A 17,751-nucleotide genomic window follows, 5' to 3' on the forward strand; every position below is an offset into this window, starting at 1 on the left:
CTGTTGCATCCTTTAAGTTTTTGCAATCTTCTATATGTTCCTTAATGTTTTTGAGGTCATTATTCCAAGTAAAATAATAATGTAATCCGTGAGTAAATGAATGCTTTGTTATCCTTACATTTGTTCCGTCTCACTTTGAAATCGAAAATAAAAGTTTTAATGGAGCGCTTAATATACCCCAAATGATATTTTCCCACTATTTTCGATCCCTTCTCACCCTAAAATTGAAACTGCAATTTGAGGCAGGGATTATAATTCAGAAGCTCGGCTTTTCAATTTTTTAATGAAAATGAAGCTGTAAATTATGTGGATCTCTTCAAAAGTAGAGATGAGATAATAAATTTGTTTCTAGAGGTCATATAAGTTCATTCAATAAGCCCGTCTTCTTTAAATTTTGTCGCAAATTACTGGTATCGGACACAGTTAAAATGGGATACAAATTGGTCATAAGAAAAAAAGAGGATACAAGATGGTTTTGCTCTTTTTTTAGGGATCCTCCTATCTTTTTTATGCATTTGGTTGAGTAATACCTGTTACGGATAATTAAGGTTATTCTGGGAATAAAGAAAAAAAATATGATTTGATGATAGCTATTTCGCTGACAACTCAGGCTCACCTAAAAACGGACGCTATCATCACTAAAATTATATGTATATTATACCTCATAGGAATATTGGGTCAATAATAACGACGTCTGGACTTGAGGATTTTTTTGACTGACAGTTAAGGGTGTTTCTACAGGTTGCATCTATTTATTATTATGTTTATTTACAAAAGTAGGATTAAAAAACTGGATCATCTCAACTCTCTTTCTTTGTTCTCCTATCACTTGATTCACACGATCTTATATTAAAACTAAATGATTAAATTATTAATGTTTCACTTCAAAATACTATCAAATCATTCTTCATTATATTTTATCAATTTAAATTAACTACTATTATAAATGGTTCCTTTTATTTATTAAGTCTATAAATAAATTTTTGATCAAAATAATTGTTTCACTTACATCACAGTATTCATTTTCTCAGCAAATAGGTAAGAAAGTAGTCGCATTACTATTCACAGTTAATCCTATTAACTTCTGAAAATAGTTCAGTAGGACTTATATTTGTATAACTAAGTATATAATTATGATTGTAACTCAATAATCAAATTCTAAGAAAGTTCCATTTAAAAGTTAAAAACCACCTTCTTAAAGGGATTTCTACAAAATGGAATACCGTATTAAATATTTACCATTAAAAGATTTTGTATCAGGAACTAAGTACAAATTCTTAATTTGTACGTCAAGGTCAACAATAGATGGATGTGGATTGTATAATATTATTTTTGTTGTGGACATCTTCTTTATAAACGCAGCAAAGTTTGTATTTCGATGCTTTATTTCCAAAAATATAACGTATCTAATTACATGATTAATAGATAATGATAATAACGTCATAAAACTTATTTATCATTTTTTTAAATATTCTATCTATTTTGCACTCGTAAATATTAATTGAAATTCTAAGAATACTTGGTTAGGATATATTATATTGAGAAAAAATACACTCTTATTTTAAAACAATCTTAACAAAAAGAATTTCGGATATCAACAAGAGATAGTATGTTATTCCTATAGTAAAAGACATAATTATGATATAAATTTCTATGTGAATTTTGTTGTTGATGAGGTTGCATGTATTATATAAAATAATAGCTATAATATTATTTTTCTGTAACTAACCTTGTACTTTTTTGTACTGTTAAAAGGGAAAGAAAAAATTTGAAAAATACAATATTTTGTATTTTTTTTGTTACAGCTATTAATGATAATTTGGAATATTTATGAATACACTAAACATATAATTTAATAGAATTCTAAACGATGGCCCTTGAATGATATAAATTTATATAAAAAACAAAACCCTATGTAATACCTTTTTTGAGTTCATTATAAGTTGAGTCGGCTTATTTTTAAAATCATACCAGATTCCACTTATGAAAATGAATTAAAACAACTGAAGGGATTTACTTTACATCTTTGTTTTGTGATTAATTACAACCTCTGTACAGTGAAAAAAAGAAGAATAAAATATATATTAAAAGGAAATAAGAGGATCGATATTTCAGCAAATCAATAAATTAAAAAATCTGAACCTCGATTAAAAATTACTAAAAATACGAAACAAATTCTGAGCAAGGTATTATTAAGATGAACTGGAGTAGGTTTGCCTGCCATTGCCAAATACTTTAAGAAATTAAAATGAACTCTTTTACTTTATATACAAAACACAAAAAAAATCTTGTGAATTTTTGGACAGTCTTTTTAAAGGACAATATGGTTTAAAGAAGACAAGATATTCAATTTGAACGGAAGTTTGCTCTAGTTTCATGTTATTATCAAAAATCCTTTGTCATATTCTTTATTTTATTTTTATTTCTCTAAACCTAATAATAGGGGGTGGGGCCGTTAAAATTAAGTTCAATTTTAGCCCTACTTTTGGATGCCAATGAATCTTTTAAGCATTCTTGAAAAAAAAAAAATCCCACCGAAACTGCGAATTTTCTGATTATTTTAGATTTTTTATATGCTAACATCAATAATTATCTAACAAAGATTTAATGATCACGACATTCGAGAGTTTATTTACTATAAGGGCGCAATAGCCTTGAAGGATAAAATAATTGTGTCAAGAACCATTGCTTCAGCCTTAAGAATCTAAATGAAAAATTTCAGCAAATACCTAAATGGGTTAGGCCGTGTTTCCAAGATAACCAAACACCACCTTACCACAGACATTTGTATTTAATATAGAGATATAGAAATAGTATATAATTTGACTAATTTTTCAAATGCAATATGAAAAGTATTGGGTACAGAATGTAGATTCAAATAAATGAGAAGTATTTTGGTACAGATCAGGCAGTATAATATCCTGTTGTACTAATAGAGAGTTAATTTATTAGAACTACTTGACTATTTGTTTCAATCATATTAAAATATCTAAAACTCAGGAATTTTTAGTTGCCCTCTGATCTGGAATTAATTATGAAGGTTTCAAAGAATGTTTGGAATGTCGTATTATTATTTATCTACTCCAACGATGAAAATTGATAAATATGTATTGAAGGGAATGGGATATATCTATGTTATGAAGTATACAACATGTCTTATTTGATGAATGAATAAATAATATCTCTATACTCTACAATGTGTCACATTCTTAAGCCCTTTCTTTAGGTCTATATATGATAATATACCATTTTATAAAAAATACATTATAAATCATCAAAAAATTGGGAAACTACGATTTACAAAAAATATTAATAAACATTATATTTTAAAAGTATTCCTAAGATACATAGATCCCTTTAGATTACAAAAGTATTGTAAAATATAAAGAATAAATATTCTGGAAAAGTTTAACATAAGACGAAGATATAAAAGTTAATCACTCTATAAAATTAGTATACTATAAAAAGTATATTACAGGGTAAAAAATAATTCCATTTGGTAATTAATGCTTATTGTATTAAATGTAATAATTTATAAAAATATACAAAAGTTTATATTGCTAAAATATCTGTTGTAAGTTCTCACATTGGGATTTAAAGGTAAGTAAGCAGGGTTTAATCACCCTTATCATAGGAAAGTCATATATATTTTTTGAAAAATGTCTATATTAAAAAATATAAAGTATTATTATTTGAAAAGTAAGGAGGCGGTGGGAAACCAATTATAACTTTTTTTACATTTTCCTCCCCCAGATTTATATTTTATAATAGAGTATTTTAAATAAATTAACTATTACTGTAATAATAGTTTTGAAAAGTAATGTGGAACTGGAGTTATATAACTGCTACTATTTACAAATGTTCGACTCCGTATAGTTTCAGCAACATATTTTTTTACAGTTTTTCTCCGAAGAAGGCAAAAACAACACAACCCAGACGGCTGAAAATCTGTTTATGTCCCTGATACTGTAAGATCCATTCAAGTTGAATTTTGGTTTCCTCGATTCTGTTCCGGTAACTTTGTTAGACATGGCAATGGCTGAAAGTATGGATAAAATAATGGAAATCGTTGACTCCGACCGTGATCTAAACAGTATTTTTCAAATAAACTAGAGTGAGGTTGTCCGGTGTTAGCCAGACATTAAAAAACGAGAATTGACTTCTGATTTATTTTACTTCATGTAAAAGAAAAAAGTATTTTAGTTGCATGTTCTTACGAATCTTTGAATAATTTTTTTTTTTAACTAAGGAGATGATTGATTGTAAGGCTTAAAAAGGAAAAATAAAAAACTGTTGTGCACTTAACTTTAATACTATTGTCAAAAAACCTTTGTCTTATTCTATCTTTTTTTTCTCTCTAGCCCTCTCTCTTTTTAAATATACTAACATATATACAAACATGCAACAAGAATGATTCTTAAAAATTTATATTGTGTATATTTAGATTATATGAAATAGTAATTTGTTAGTCATTATTTTTTATAGAAAAAATCACTTTTAATGCCACCCTGGCCTTCAAAACAAAAAAAAAAGTCACCAGAACCATCTCTTGATCCTTAAAAACCTACATAAAAATTTTCATTCCTTGGTTTGGGCTTGATTCCCAAACAAACGTACCCACCCCCACACAAAAATAGAGTTTTGTATTTAGTTTTTTCAGGGAGATACACATTCATCAAATTTTTATTTCAAAAATCCATGCAAATAATGGATTTTTCTTACTTTTCCTTAATATGGGTCATTCTATAATAAATTTAAAGAGGAACTGGATTTCATTAAAATATGTTATTGCTGATAGTAGAACTGCTCAAAAACGATTTTTTGGATCTGTACCACAATCCGACTTTAAGTTCTTACGCTTTAAGTATGAAGAAATTATCATTGGAATGTATATTTGATTATTGATATATCATGAACAAAGGAAGTATAATACTTTTAAAAAGATACTTAGGGTACGCTTAACAAGACTTCACATTATTAATTCCTAATTCTATGAATTTTTCAACCTTCAGTAAAAAGAACTCGTAGATTTATTCTTATATGGTTAAAATTTAAAAGGAATCAAAGACCATACATATTGGTAACTTTTCAATAAAGTATATGGTTTCCTTTTATGGCTTTGTTTTACAATATACAAGGTAGTTCATTGAATTATGAACACTTAATAATTCAATTATTAATGAAGTGAGTATTCATATTGAGTGATTGTTTTTAATTCATATTTTGATATATTAAAGCATACAAAATTAGTTACAAAACAAAACAAACCTGTGCTCCCTAGTTTACTTACAAGTTGAGAAAATGACACTTGAACATAATTGACAAATTTCCATTCGATCACTCCAGAAGTTGGTAGTCTCCAGGCCGTCAGCCAGTCTAAAACGTTGGAAAGGAAGAAGGTATCTGTTAAAAAGACCAAACTGGACCTGGAGGAGTTAAAGAAAGCAGCCCAGGCCAATTCTCTCAGATCGATGAGGGTGCATACAAGAGATCTCAGGGTTTAACACCAAATTGTCCAGAGAGATATAAAAAAGTAGGTGGAAAGAGGCTTGTGAGGGTGGAAAGGCCACTTTTGAAACCAGGGATAAAGAAATCTATCACTTCCTTTGCAAGACTCTTTTGAATAAGTCTTTTGAGTTTTTTAAAACCCTTTTTCGAAATTTTAGCCCCTCTATAGCTCTGATGCCAATCCCTTCCACTACAACTTTTGGGTGTATGTCCAGGGGAAGGCCTTCAGTGTCTGTCATCCAAATACCGAAGCCCTCAAAGCCACTGTCATCCAGCACTGGGATACCTTGACAAAAGACTGCATCCTCAGTGTGTACCAGGCCTCCCCCCACCGCCTGGTAGCCATAATTACTGCTAATGGCGGCTAAATTAATGACTAAGATAGCTCAGACATTCATTGTTTACAGTATTAATTTTGTTGAAAATCTATTGTCAATAAATTAATTATATCTTGTTGAAGTTTAATTTTCAAAGTTTTCAGATTTTTATGGACACTCAGTATATGAGTACTTTGACCCTTTTGCCAAAGTTGGGGGATGCTTAAAATATGTTCTGCAGGTACGAAAATAAATAGATTAAGTAATCCCCCTGACAATTAATGAAAAGTTTATCAGAAGAATAGCTTAGTCGTAATGACAACAACCTATGATATAAAATAAATAAACAAAAACCCTTTCTTTCTCTGTATTTAATAAGGATATAAGAATGACTTGCTCTATTTTTTATCCTTAATTCTACTCCGAATTAAATAAGGACTTATGTTAACTCTAGAGTAAGCACTCATTATTACTCTCCGTCTTCCGTGAGCATTTGATATAACATATTCTATTCTCAATAATATAATAATACCAGCTTTTGAAAATGCGAAACCTTTGTTCATATTCACAGCTAAAAAAATCCGTTTCTGCTTTCTCGGACATATTTTAAACACCTCTGCCAATGTTACTCAACACCAATGAAGCTCACTCTTAAATTGAAACGGGCTAGTTTCTTTTTCTTCTTTCATACACATTTTTTTTCCTCTGTATATATCTTTGGGGTGATGCGTCGTAAGAAAATATTTTTTTTACTTGCATTGACAGGCGCTTCAGTTCATGATTCAACCTCAGTGTATGATGAACTTTTACTCTTAGAGAACGTGATATTTGCAAATAGAATATATAAATATAGCTATGTGAAAGCCTTGTTTTTTTCTTTTCTATTATCTCTAAAGGTATGACACACTTGTTATTTTACAGATATAAGTAATTTAATTATTAATATATTGAGGCCTTTGTAAATCAATTGATATATCATTAACATTGGAAATAAATATAAAAAGGCCCATGAAACGAAATATATGTGTAAATTATATTGTTAATGTCTTGAAGAAAAAACTATGATAATTATTGTTTTAATATATAGTTGTTAAAATTTCTTTGCATTTTTTTTTCCTAATGTATATATTTAAATATCATATTATGATTTTCTTGAGATCAAATTATTTTTTATGATTCCTTTGAGAATAAATCAGTATATTTATTATCACGGAATGTAATTGAGATATATATTTATGTATGCGTCTCGGTATGATCAAAATCAAGTGATCAAAGGATCTTTGGGGAAATATTAATGATATATAGATTACAGAATTTTTTTTTTTTTATCTCACTATCTGTAAAAAAATAAAATTTTATTGTAATTATAAAAAAGATTAAGAAGCATGAAGAAATAAAGATTTTTCTTCATTATCCATCCAAAATAATATCTTATTTATTTTGGAATCAATCAGTCCAGGTTTTTGTTAAATTTCGTCTTTTCATTTTAAAACCCTTATAGTAGCAAAAACTAAGAATTAAATAAATGAAAATAAATATACAAACTTAACTACATGATAATTTTTGAATTGTTTGTTATTAAAACAAAAAAATATTAGGAAGGTATAATTCAATATATTGGGTGATTTTAAAAGTAAATAGTGTATCAAGATGTTAAGTAATCTGTACTCTTATACATCAGTGAATATTATATATGTGTATATAATTCTTCATTTAATTAAATAATTGAAAAATACGGATAATCGACAAATGCCATTTGTCAGTAGTTTAGAAATATAGAGTAATAGAGGTAGTAGATTGCATTGTCCGTAGTTATTAGATAATTTTAGTTTAAATAATATAAAATATATCTTTTGAATAAATCATCGGTGCTATTGCATTGCTATTTCTTCATTCAAGTATCTATGCATTTCTAAAATATAAACAAAATCAATTGTACGGTGAAAGATTCAAATAAACTTAGAAATAAGTATATATTGATTTATTAACTAAATTTCTGCTGAACATCATATTTATTCTCATGTCTCTTGCATAAGTCGTTTTTTCATAGAATTCCAATAGACCTAATAATATATAAGTGTATATACATTCATAAACATGCAAAAAATAGAGGAGCATTTTTCAAATTGATATTGTTTATTGTATATATTCAGCAAAAAAGCTGATCATGACATATCTATAAGTTCTTAACGAAAAATTGTATTTATATCAAGCACCGGGTGGACTATTGAAGTCTAAAAACTTACTAATTCAATAATAAATAATAGTTTAGTTATTCAAATTAATTTATATTTTGATATATTAAAGTATAAGCAATTAGTTACAAAAATAAACAAATCTCTAGCTTACACAAAAGTTGAGAAAGTGACACTTGGACGTAGTTGACGAATTTTCATTGTCCAATCCCAGCAGTTGGGCGTTTCTAGTTCCACAGTATACTTTGTCAACAAGTCTAAAACGTTGGACAGGAAGAATGTCGCTGTCAAAAATACCAAGCTGGTCCCAGAGGAGTTAAGGAAAACTGCCTAGGCCAATTATCTCAAATCCATGAGAACCCATGCTAGAGATCTCGGTGTTTCACATGAGACTGTCCATAGAACTATCAAAAAATTGCGTTGAAAGAGCCTTGTGAGGGTAAAGAGGCCACTTTTGACACCAGCAGTGAAAGAAACCATCTACTCCGAGGTTACAAGACTCTTTTGAGTTATTCTTTTTTGTTCTTTTGGACTTTTTATTGACAATTTTGGATCCCTACAGCCCATATTCTAATCCCTCTCGACTAAACCTTTTTGGTGCATTTCGAGAGGAAGAATTGCCGTGTTTGTCATCCAAACACCGAGTTAATCAATTCCACTGTCAACCAGTACTGGGACGCTATGAAAGAGGACTACACCTGCAGCGGGGTCCAGTCGTTATGGCGCCACCTGGAAGCCATCAGGTCCTAAGGGTGGCTACATTAATGACTAAGAGAGCTCAAACATTCATTTATTTATAGTTTTAATTTTGTTGAAAATCTATTGATAATGAGTAAATAATATCCCGTTGAATATAAAATTCATAGTGTTCAGACTTTAATGAACCACTCCGAAATAGTTTTATTTTTAGTATTGACGTTTTGAAAATATTTAAATTCATACAAAATATTTTCTAAATTTTAATTAATACTACAATAATCTCGAAAGTGCTCCCCGTAATATATGGAGAAATATCAACAGGTTCAGCCATACTCTAGAGGTCTTAAATACATAGTTAAGTGTCTATTAGAACTCATAGACGTTTTGAGGAAAGTAGAGCAAAAATGGATTTTGCAAAAGTGGAAGGGCAGATGAAGGAAGAATAACGTTTTGGAGCATTTTTTTTTACAATAGACACAATGTCTTATTTTGAGTCTACCGGTTTCACTTTTTTCTCTCATGACTTTATTTCCCCTTATTTTTAACTAGCAATAGTAACTGTGGAGGGCAAGGATAATTAAGGATAAGGGTAACTAATAAGGCTGGAATAGTTTAAGCACATATACTTTCATATTTGATTTCTTATGCGTTCTCAAATTTTAGTGTTCTTCATTGGCTACCAAATATTTATCGACATATCTCATGTGATCAATCATCCGATCATTCCATCTTTCTTTGGTTTGGACAACATATTGATTTGAGCATTTGGTACGTAGATCACATAAACCAAATGTGTGAAATTTGATGTAACCGCATGAGACAGTTCCTGAGTAACACTTGTTGGCGATGATTTGTTAACCAAACCTGGTTGTATATATTATCAGGTTCTACATATATTTTCTAAACACTTTTTCAAACTTAATTCATCGACACTTAGTGACGACCTATTTGGAGCCTCTGGAAAAACGTTTTACGCAACAAAGTAGATCCCTGAGATTTTCTTGTTGATTGTAGGCAAACATAGCTCTGGCATTGGTGGAAATATTCTTTTCATTCTTTGATCCAGTGTCAATGCTCTCCAATGTTGGTGACGCACATATTTGATTGAGCTGCAGATAATAAGTTATGGGAAACACATGGCCATCATTATATTTGTATTTAGTTTTCTTGAGTGCTTCATTCCTTCCGATTAGCTTTGTTTGCTCGATCGAAGTAACAATAGCTCGTAGACGATAATCACATACTATAAGCATTTATTTAAGTTCTTGAAAACGATTTACTGGAACATTTTCATTCTGCAAATTCTACAATTTAAACTTTTCAAGTTGTCAGGATGGCAAGTTAAAATTTCGGTTTTTTTAACATACCACTAGATAATATTATTTCCATCTATGAATATAATTATAGAGTTTTAATGAACTCAATAAGAATTATTTCACATTACGGAGGATCTCACTACTTGTGTTTTGATTACTTTTTTATAGTGGATGGTAGGATATTCAAAAGTCCCTAAGAATTACATAATTAAGCTTACGTTTTATAAGTTGTGGCACGTAAGATGATTGCTTCATCTCATTTTGTCTAGCAAACAAAACCTGTTGGTAACCCTAATATAGAAAATAACTCGAGTAAAATGTTTAGTGTTACTTTTCATTTTTCATGAGCACACTTACACGTAGTTACTCAATATTTTGATGTTCTCTACTAAAGAATAATTCATTTTAAATTACAAATTGATATTTTATTTATATGTCATAATGAGTAAGGAAATACCTTAGTCTAGAGAGTAAAGTTCTTCCTGGCTAAGCTTGAAACATGCCTAACCTTATGTAACAATCATTATTTTTTTTTTATATATTGCATTTACCCTTTATTTTTTTTTAATATGAACTTTATTATAAAAATATGTTGTTAAAAATGAGTCCTCAACTCATATTATAGTAAAGAGTTTTTTGTGTTGATCTAAGTACTTGCTAGATTTAATTTTTGCACATTGAGTTTTTATACAACTCTTTTCATAGGTTTTTTTCTTCAAACTCGACTTGATTCAATGCTGAATAACTTTATTTGACTCAATATTCAATTGCTCGAACTCGATAACTATTACTCGAATCCAACACAATTATATAAACAATCATATTCATACTCACAAATGAGTAATGAGTTAATATATAGGGTTTATCGACAAATTATGAGCACAAAAATACATGTGGGGTGGAAAGTTAACTGATATGATGAAATCACCACTGTCAGTATTTTTTATAATAAATAATTTATTGTACGTGCATACTAAAGTAAATGAGAGGGAAATAAATCATTTAAACGTATCAATTCAATTACTAACAACATCTACCATAAAATAACTCCACCCTTATGACGTCATGCTCAAAATGACTGAGCCGTTCATCTAATCGTGTTTCCATCTCTGTGGCGGATCAACAGGAGGGACATTGGGGGCTATGGCATTCCCACTGTTTTATAATATTGCTAGAGGTGCACACTTGTTCGATTTTATTTTTAAAAAAAACCATTTTGGAATCAAAATAACTCTTTTCAATTAAATAAAAGGTCAAAACTATATTTATAATTCTTACGTGTTTTAAATCATTCCACAAATTGGAATAATAAGCGTTTAATTTACTCAAATATGAAATAAAAAGTTTTTTCATTGTTGTCATAAATAATATTACAATTGAAAGGGATACTATCTTAAAGGCTCATAGTTGAAATTTTTACCACATAAATTGTTCAAATTTCCAATAAGTTTTTATAAACACCATCAAATAGCTTTATGAATAAAAAAGACATAACTAAAACATTAAGTATAACTTACGATAAAATTAGGATGTTAATAGAAAAAATCTAATTTTTGTCATTTCTAATAGTTAATTTATTGGATACAGGGTTCTGAAGCAAAATGTGAACTGAATGACTGATTTTAGAAAAATGTCTATAATTTTATTTTTTGATTTATCATTTTGAATTTTTTTTTCAAAACTTTGAGACACGACTTTTGTGAACATGTTCACTCAATATGACCGCCCTCAGCATCAATCACAGCCCCCACACGGCGGTGGAAAGGCTTGCAGGATTTGATGATAAACTTCTCGGACAAGTTGTTCCACTCCTTCACACTGGCGGCGTTTAGGGAGTCAAGTTCGGGTGAGATGTCCGGTTAGTCTCCCTCTCCAAAGTACTCCACATAGAAAAGTCCATCGGGTTCAAATCCGGTGAAGATGATTGCCACATGTCTTTGGGTCAAAAATCAGTGATGTTGTTGGCGCAGAATTTCTGGCATTTGGCCGATTTGTGTGAGGTTGTACCATCTTGAGTCCACACATAGTTGTCCTCTTAGGTAGGTGGCCTTGAGCCATGGCAGTATGGTAAACTTCAGCTCCTTGTAATAGGGTTCCTGGCCAATTTTCTCCCCAGCCTTAAAAAAGAAGGGAGGTATCTTCTTGCCGTAGGAAGCCACGCCCCCCAGGGCCATTCCTTGGGCCGGATGTTTTGTACGAAACACCCCGTTGACCTTCTCTGGATGATCCCCCAAGCCAACGGTCTTTCTGACGGTTGTAGAGCTGGACCACAGTAAAAATCTTCTCGTCAGAGAAATTTTTTACTGTGGATACATTTGCCTTGATCCACACACAAACTTTCTTTCACCTCTACAGTTTCCTTTCCTTCAGAGTGTCTGTCAACAGGTGGCGTGGGATCCTCGTGTATGAGAACAACCCCAAGTCCTCCTTCACAGCCCTCCTGATTGTCCCCTCGTCCACGTCAAATTCGCTAGAAAGATTATTCATGGATTTTGTGTTGTCCTCGTTGATCTTCTTCTTCAGGTCCCCAGAAACTCAGAATCCCTTTTCAAGTTGTATCCCAAAGATTTTGTACTAATAATACTCCTTAGACAGTTTTATGATGGTGAAAATGGGAGACGGGCGTCTGAAATTGTGAATCAATGGACTGTATACTTTAACAGCCAATTTTGGTTTTTTCGATTCTGTTCCAGTACTTTTGATTTCAAAGATTCACAACACTCTGGAAGCCAATGGTCAAAAATGTAGACAAAATAACGAAATTTTTTGAGTCCAACCGTTATGTATACACAATTTTAATTGCCCTAAAAATTATCATTAAAAAAAAGCATTTCCTTTTAATACACCTTATATAATAAAACTAGGCAATACTTTAATGGATTTTGATAAAAAAAAGGCTTAAGTCCTTTTAGTTGTTAGTTCCATTAATTGCCTTAATATGAATGAAAAATGGAATGAAAAAAAAAAAAAAATAGCCCACATTTTATCAAAAAAAATTACTTATTAAAAAAACAACGAATTCTCTTTATTTTATACTTTTAACAATGGTTTCATTTTAATACATTAGCGTTTTAAGCTTTTAAAAAATAACGGGTATACTTGTGGGCATGCAAGCCAGAAGATTTTCAGAAAATGGCTTCAATAGTTTTTTTTAATAGTTATTATCATTTTTATTTAATTTACTTATTCTGTATCTAAAAATAGCCAATTTGCAGTGCTCGTAAGTTTTTTAAATACCACAAATTATTTTTTTAATTGAGAGGAATTAAAAACTTTGTACATTGTTTGAACATTTTTAGAGTTTTATTTGTTATCTTTAATTTTCGCAATTTAATTTTTCTTTATTATTCAAGAAATATATATATATATATTTCTTGATTAAAATATAAACAATTGAATTTTTAATTGATATATATATATATAATTAAATCGATTTAAGAAATGTTCAAAAAATAAATAATTAAAAAACTATAGATGGCATTTTCTCGGCATCCACTGTATAATGAGCCTTAAGAGTTTTAAAGAAGAGGGCTATTGAAGTCAACTACTTAACAATTAAAAATCTAATTAGTTTTTTAACTATTTAAAATAAATATATGTCACATTATTTATGTGGACTACATTAAGTAATACATTCATTAATTATTCTCATCAATATATCAGTGTTTCTCAAATTGTAAAATGCACCGTGCAATTTAGTTTTTTTGTTATTTATAACTAAGGATGGGATTTTCTGTAGAGGAAATACAGATTACGATTAAAAAAGTACAAATAGTTCATGCATGAGCATGGGAAGATGGAATTACACTAAGAAGTAAAAAGTAAACATTATAGTATTAAATAGACTTGATTTGACCTAGGAATCTTCTAGAAACAACCGGGGGGGGCGCAAACCTAAGTACATTGAGTTCAAAAAAATAATTTCTCCCAAGCATGTTGTCCATTCAGTTACTGTTTTTTTATTTTGTTCTTTCTTTAATGGATCATGATCGTTTTACAATATCTATCTGAGAAAAGAATTATCTCCTTTTTTTGGTTTTTTTAATTTGCAATATCATAAAAATATATGAATTTACAGAGTATTATATTATGTTTTCTGCAATAATGTTTTTTTTTTTTAAATGTAGAAGGTTCTCCTCTGTATAACAGTAATTCATTTTCTCCCTTCAAAGTCCTATAAATTTTGTTAACATGAGTCTTACTTCTGTTGTAGCGTAAGTTTAGCGATCTGGTGCTCTCCTAAAATACTATATAAATACAAGTAATATGAACATCACATACAATATTGAATAATTTTTACACAATATATTTTGATATATATTTTTTTCTTTTTTCCATCTCATCCTTTTCGCCTTTACTCTCTTCTTCCTCCCCTTTGAATTTTTTTTATTTATACCATTTTTAGAATTTGATTGTTAGCTTCAATATAAAACCGACTCTTCACACAGGGAAAAATATATTACATCAAAGCAAGCAATAAAAAAAAAAAAATGAAAAAACTATCCATCACTTATTCGTCGAAATGAATTGGCAGACCTGATTTAGCATCACATGCAACGATTTTGACACGATCTAGTTCTGATATTACCTTGAATTCACCCTCATTTAGTATAAAAATCCAAACGTTATCACGGAAGCGATAAGTGTTTTATTTTTCGGTCTTAAAATTGAAGTGTGTTTTAACTCGTGTGATGAGAGCATTATTGATGGATCGATGGAATTACAGAAGTAAAACTGAGGCAGGTAATAACATTTCCATGACTTTCTTGAAGTGTATACCCCAGAGTTGTATTCCAACAAAATTGGTACGACTTGATTATTTGAAACAACAAAATTGAGGAACTTCTTTGGTAATTATTTATACAAAATCAGGGGAAAATCTATGACAAAACTAGTACGCACTGTACATTTTTTTTTTTGACTTATTCGTCAAGAGAGTCGTCTGTGATGGAGTTGTTTAGATGATTTGATTTAAATTTATCGTGTGTCTGTGTTGTGAAGACTAAAGTAATGGACTATTGCCCTCCACACAGAGCAAGAGCCAGATGAAGAACAGAACCATCATGAATTTTATAATCCTCAGCGGTGTTTTCGTCATTCATCTGTTTACCAGAGAAAATGAGTCTCTATTCTTTTTCTTCAACTCTTTCCTTGATAAGTTTCACCTTATGAGTTGCCTCGATTTCAATCACTTTCCCCCTCAAAGTCTTCAATTTAAAAACAACATAAATTTAAACAAAAATTTCAACTTTTTTTAAAAATAAGGAATGAAATACAAACTTAAAAATGCTCCAAATATCGCAAATTTTTCTCAAGTTCCACACATTCAAATGAATCCCTTTTCTCTCAGTTTGCAAATATCTGTTATGTTATATATTGTATATTATTCTTTATAATTCATAATCAAAAGTAGAAATTGGTAAAAATAATTTTTAAATTTGTAGATTATAAAGAATAGACTATTATTTATAAATGAATATATTATTTAATAAAATACATTTTAAATACAAAATCAAATATTTTTTACTTTCCTTTAATTCTTTGGAAACTTGATACTTAATTTAAAGTGTATTTATTACTTGGAAACCAATGAATTTACCGCGACGAAGAAGCTTGAGGGTCAATATGCTCTGAGATACAAGTGTTTGAGAAGCACTGTTCCTAAGGCATTATTTGATTCATGTGACTTTTTTTTTCTTTTTTGGCTCTGATATAGTGGTCTTTCAATTATATTATTTTATTTTTCATTTTGAGCTTGCCATTTGTGTTTCCTCGGAAGGATTAATCATTTTAATCCAATAATTATTCTTATGATAAATAATAATTATTTTTAATAGTTTGTCGTGATAAATATCCTTACTTTATTTATTATTATTATTTATTTTCAATCAAAACAGTCGAACATAGTGATTATCAAAAATCAAGTAAATATGAATTATTAAAAACACATAAAAATAAATTATAATTAATGGGATTTTTACATATTCATTCATTTTCACGGGAAAGCTTCTAAACTTGTATAAAATTAGGACATATTTAGTTTTTAAAATGTTAATTACATTCTGACACGTCATTTTTTTATTCTCTTCTCACAACTTTGTTTCATGAATAAAGAAAAAAATTATACAATTTCTTTTCTCCTTTTAATTGTCTTTTTTACCATTCTTCAAAGAATAATTAGTTTAAGGATCATTATGGAGTTTAAGTCCTTAATTTATTCTAATATATTCAGGCAAAGTGATGAATATAAGTTTTTTTAAGTTTTCCACTTTTGACAAAATTAATGACTGTTTTTTTAAAGCTCCCTCGGGTTGGGATTTTAGAATGTTGATACTCAGGAGCAAGGACGATGTAGAGAACTTAAGACATGGGAATTTTTCCTGCAGAGTAAACTTTTCGGACGATAGGAACACAGTTTTTTCGAGATTAACTTTGAGTCCAGAGTTTTTATGAAACGTCTCCAGTGTCAGAAATACTTCTTTGATCAAGCTTGTAAAGTTTTTGCAGAGCCTTCTACGACAGTTGTGTGGTCAACTCCATACCACAGTGATTTATAAGCTTTATCAACATAATGAAATCCCATAATTTTTCTAGTTCCCAATTATTTCTTGCTGAAGACACCCCCTTCTACTAAGAAAACTGGAGATATTTATCCCTATTTGAACTATATTAGGAACAAATTTGAGAATAGTGGTTATCATTACTTGCGCAGAAAATATATTTCGAGCAATTGTCGTAGAATGAAACGGTGGGAGACTTTGTCTAAAGCTTTCTCAAAATCTATCAGGAAAACCGCAAAACTTTTGCCTTCCCTCTTCATCTAATTGATCATATCTTGAACAGAACACGGGATGTATCAAGTTAATTTATTTATTATAAATCCTTTCCGTTTGTGGTGGAATAGTTTGTGGGAATTCTCATTAGATTCTTTATGTATTGTCGAGCAATATAATTTAGACAAAATCCAAAAAAAGAGGATTGTCTCATGCTTAATACTTATTTTAAAATTTATGACGATAATGAATATAATATAAGTTATTATCAAAATTGCATTGAAGATACATTAAAGTTTAATTTTGTAATATCTATCCCATCATAACATTTCAAGTCATTTTGATTAACTGGTTCTTTTTTGACAGCATTCCATTACATATTTTAATCAAAAAGGGTTTAAGAAAGAACTGCATAATCTATTTATAATATATATATATTAATACAAAAAGATTAACTCGAACGATGTGTTGTGAGCCAACCTAAGCTACATAAGTATTTTCAAAATTGAAAAAAAAAAAATCAGCTATTGTCCCGATTTAAAGTTTTTTGCCATCTACATAATAAAACTCATGCTTTTCTTTACGAGTATAACTTGCAACACGTTCCTAGTTAACTCTTTTTTATTTCATTGAGGTGTTTATTAGCTTCTTAGACTCAAATATCCTTGTAAACTCTTATTTTTTCTACCATCTTGTATGTAAATTCTAAATTTATCATATACTTTCACTAGTACCTGGCATTTCTGGAAGTAACTGAAGGTCTACGCAAAGACAATTTTGCTTTAATATGATTGAAGATAACTCCCAAAGAAATCTTCAGTGTTACTTTACGTTATTCAAGAGCATAATCAGACTCAATTAATCAATATGTATGACAATTCATTTGTATTCTGTCTTCAAGAGTGAAAGAATAATTAATAAATTTTTTTCCCGATGAGTACAT

The 17,751-nt window shown here is 29.6% G+C and overlaps 1 protein-coding gene across 1 annotated transcript in view; it reads left to right on the forward strand.

Moving 5' to 3' along the window:
• The first annotated feature begins 6,582 nt into the window (after nucleotides 1-6,582).
• Nucleotides 6,583-17,751, forward strand: part of LOC121128539 (uncharacterized) — a 142,534-nt gene continuing 131,365 nt past the window's right edge. The window contains exon 1 of the mRNA XM_040724126.2: nucleotides 6,583-6,721. The gene's annotated coding sequence lies outside the window, so the exon portion shown is untranslated. The remainder of the gene's footprint in view (nucleotides 6,722-17,751) is intronic.

The sequence above is a fragment of the Lepeophtheirus salmonis genome, chromosome 13 (assembly GCF_016086655.4).
Source record: "Lepeophtheirus salmonis chromosome 13, UVic_Lsal_1.4, whole genome shotgun sequence".
NCBI classification, from domain to species: Eukaryota; Metazoa; Arthropoda; class Copepoda; order Siphonostomatoida; family Caligidae; genus Lepeophtheirus; species Lepeophtheirus salmonis.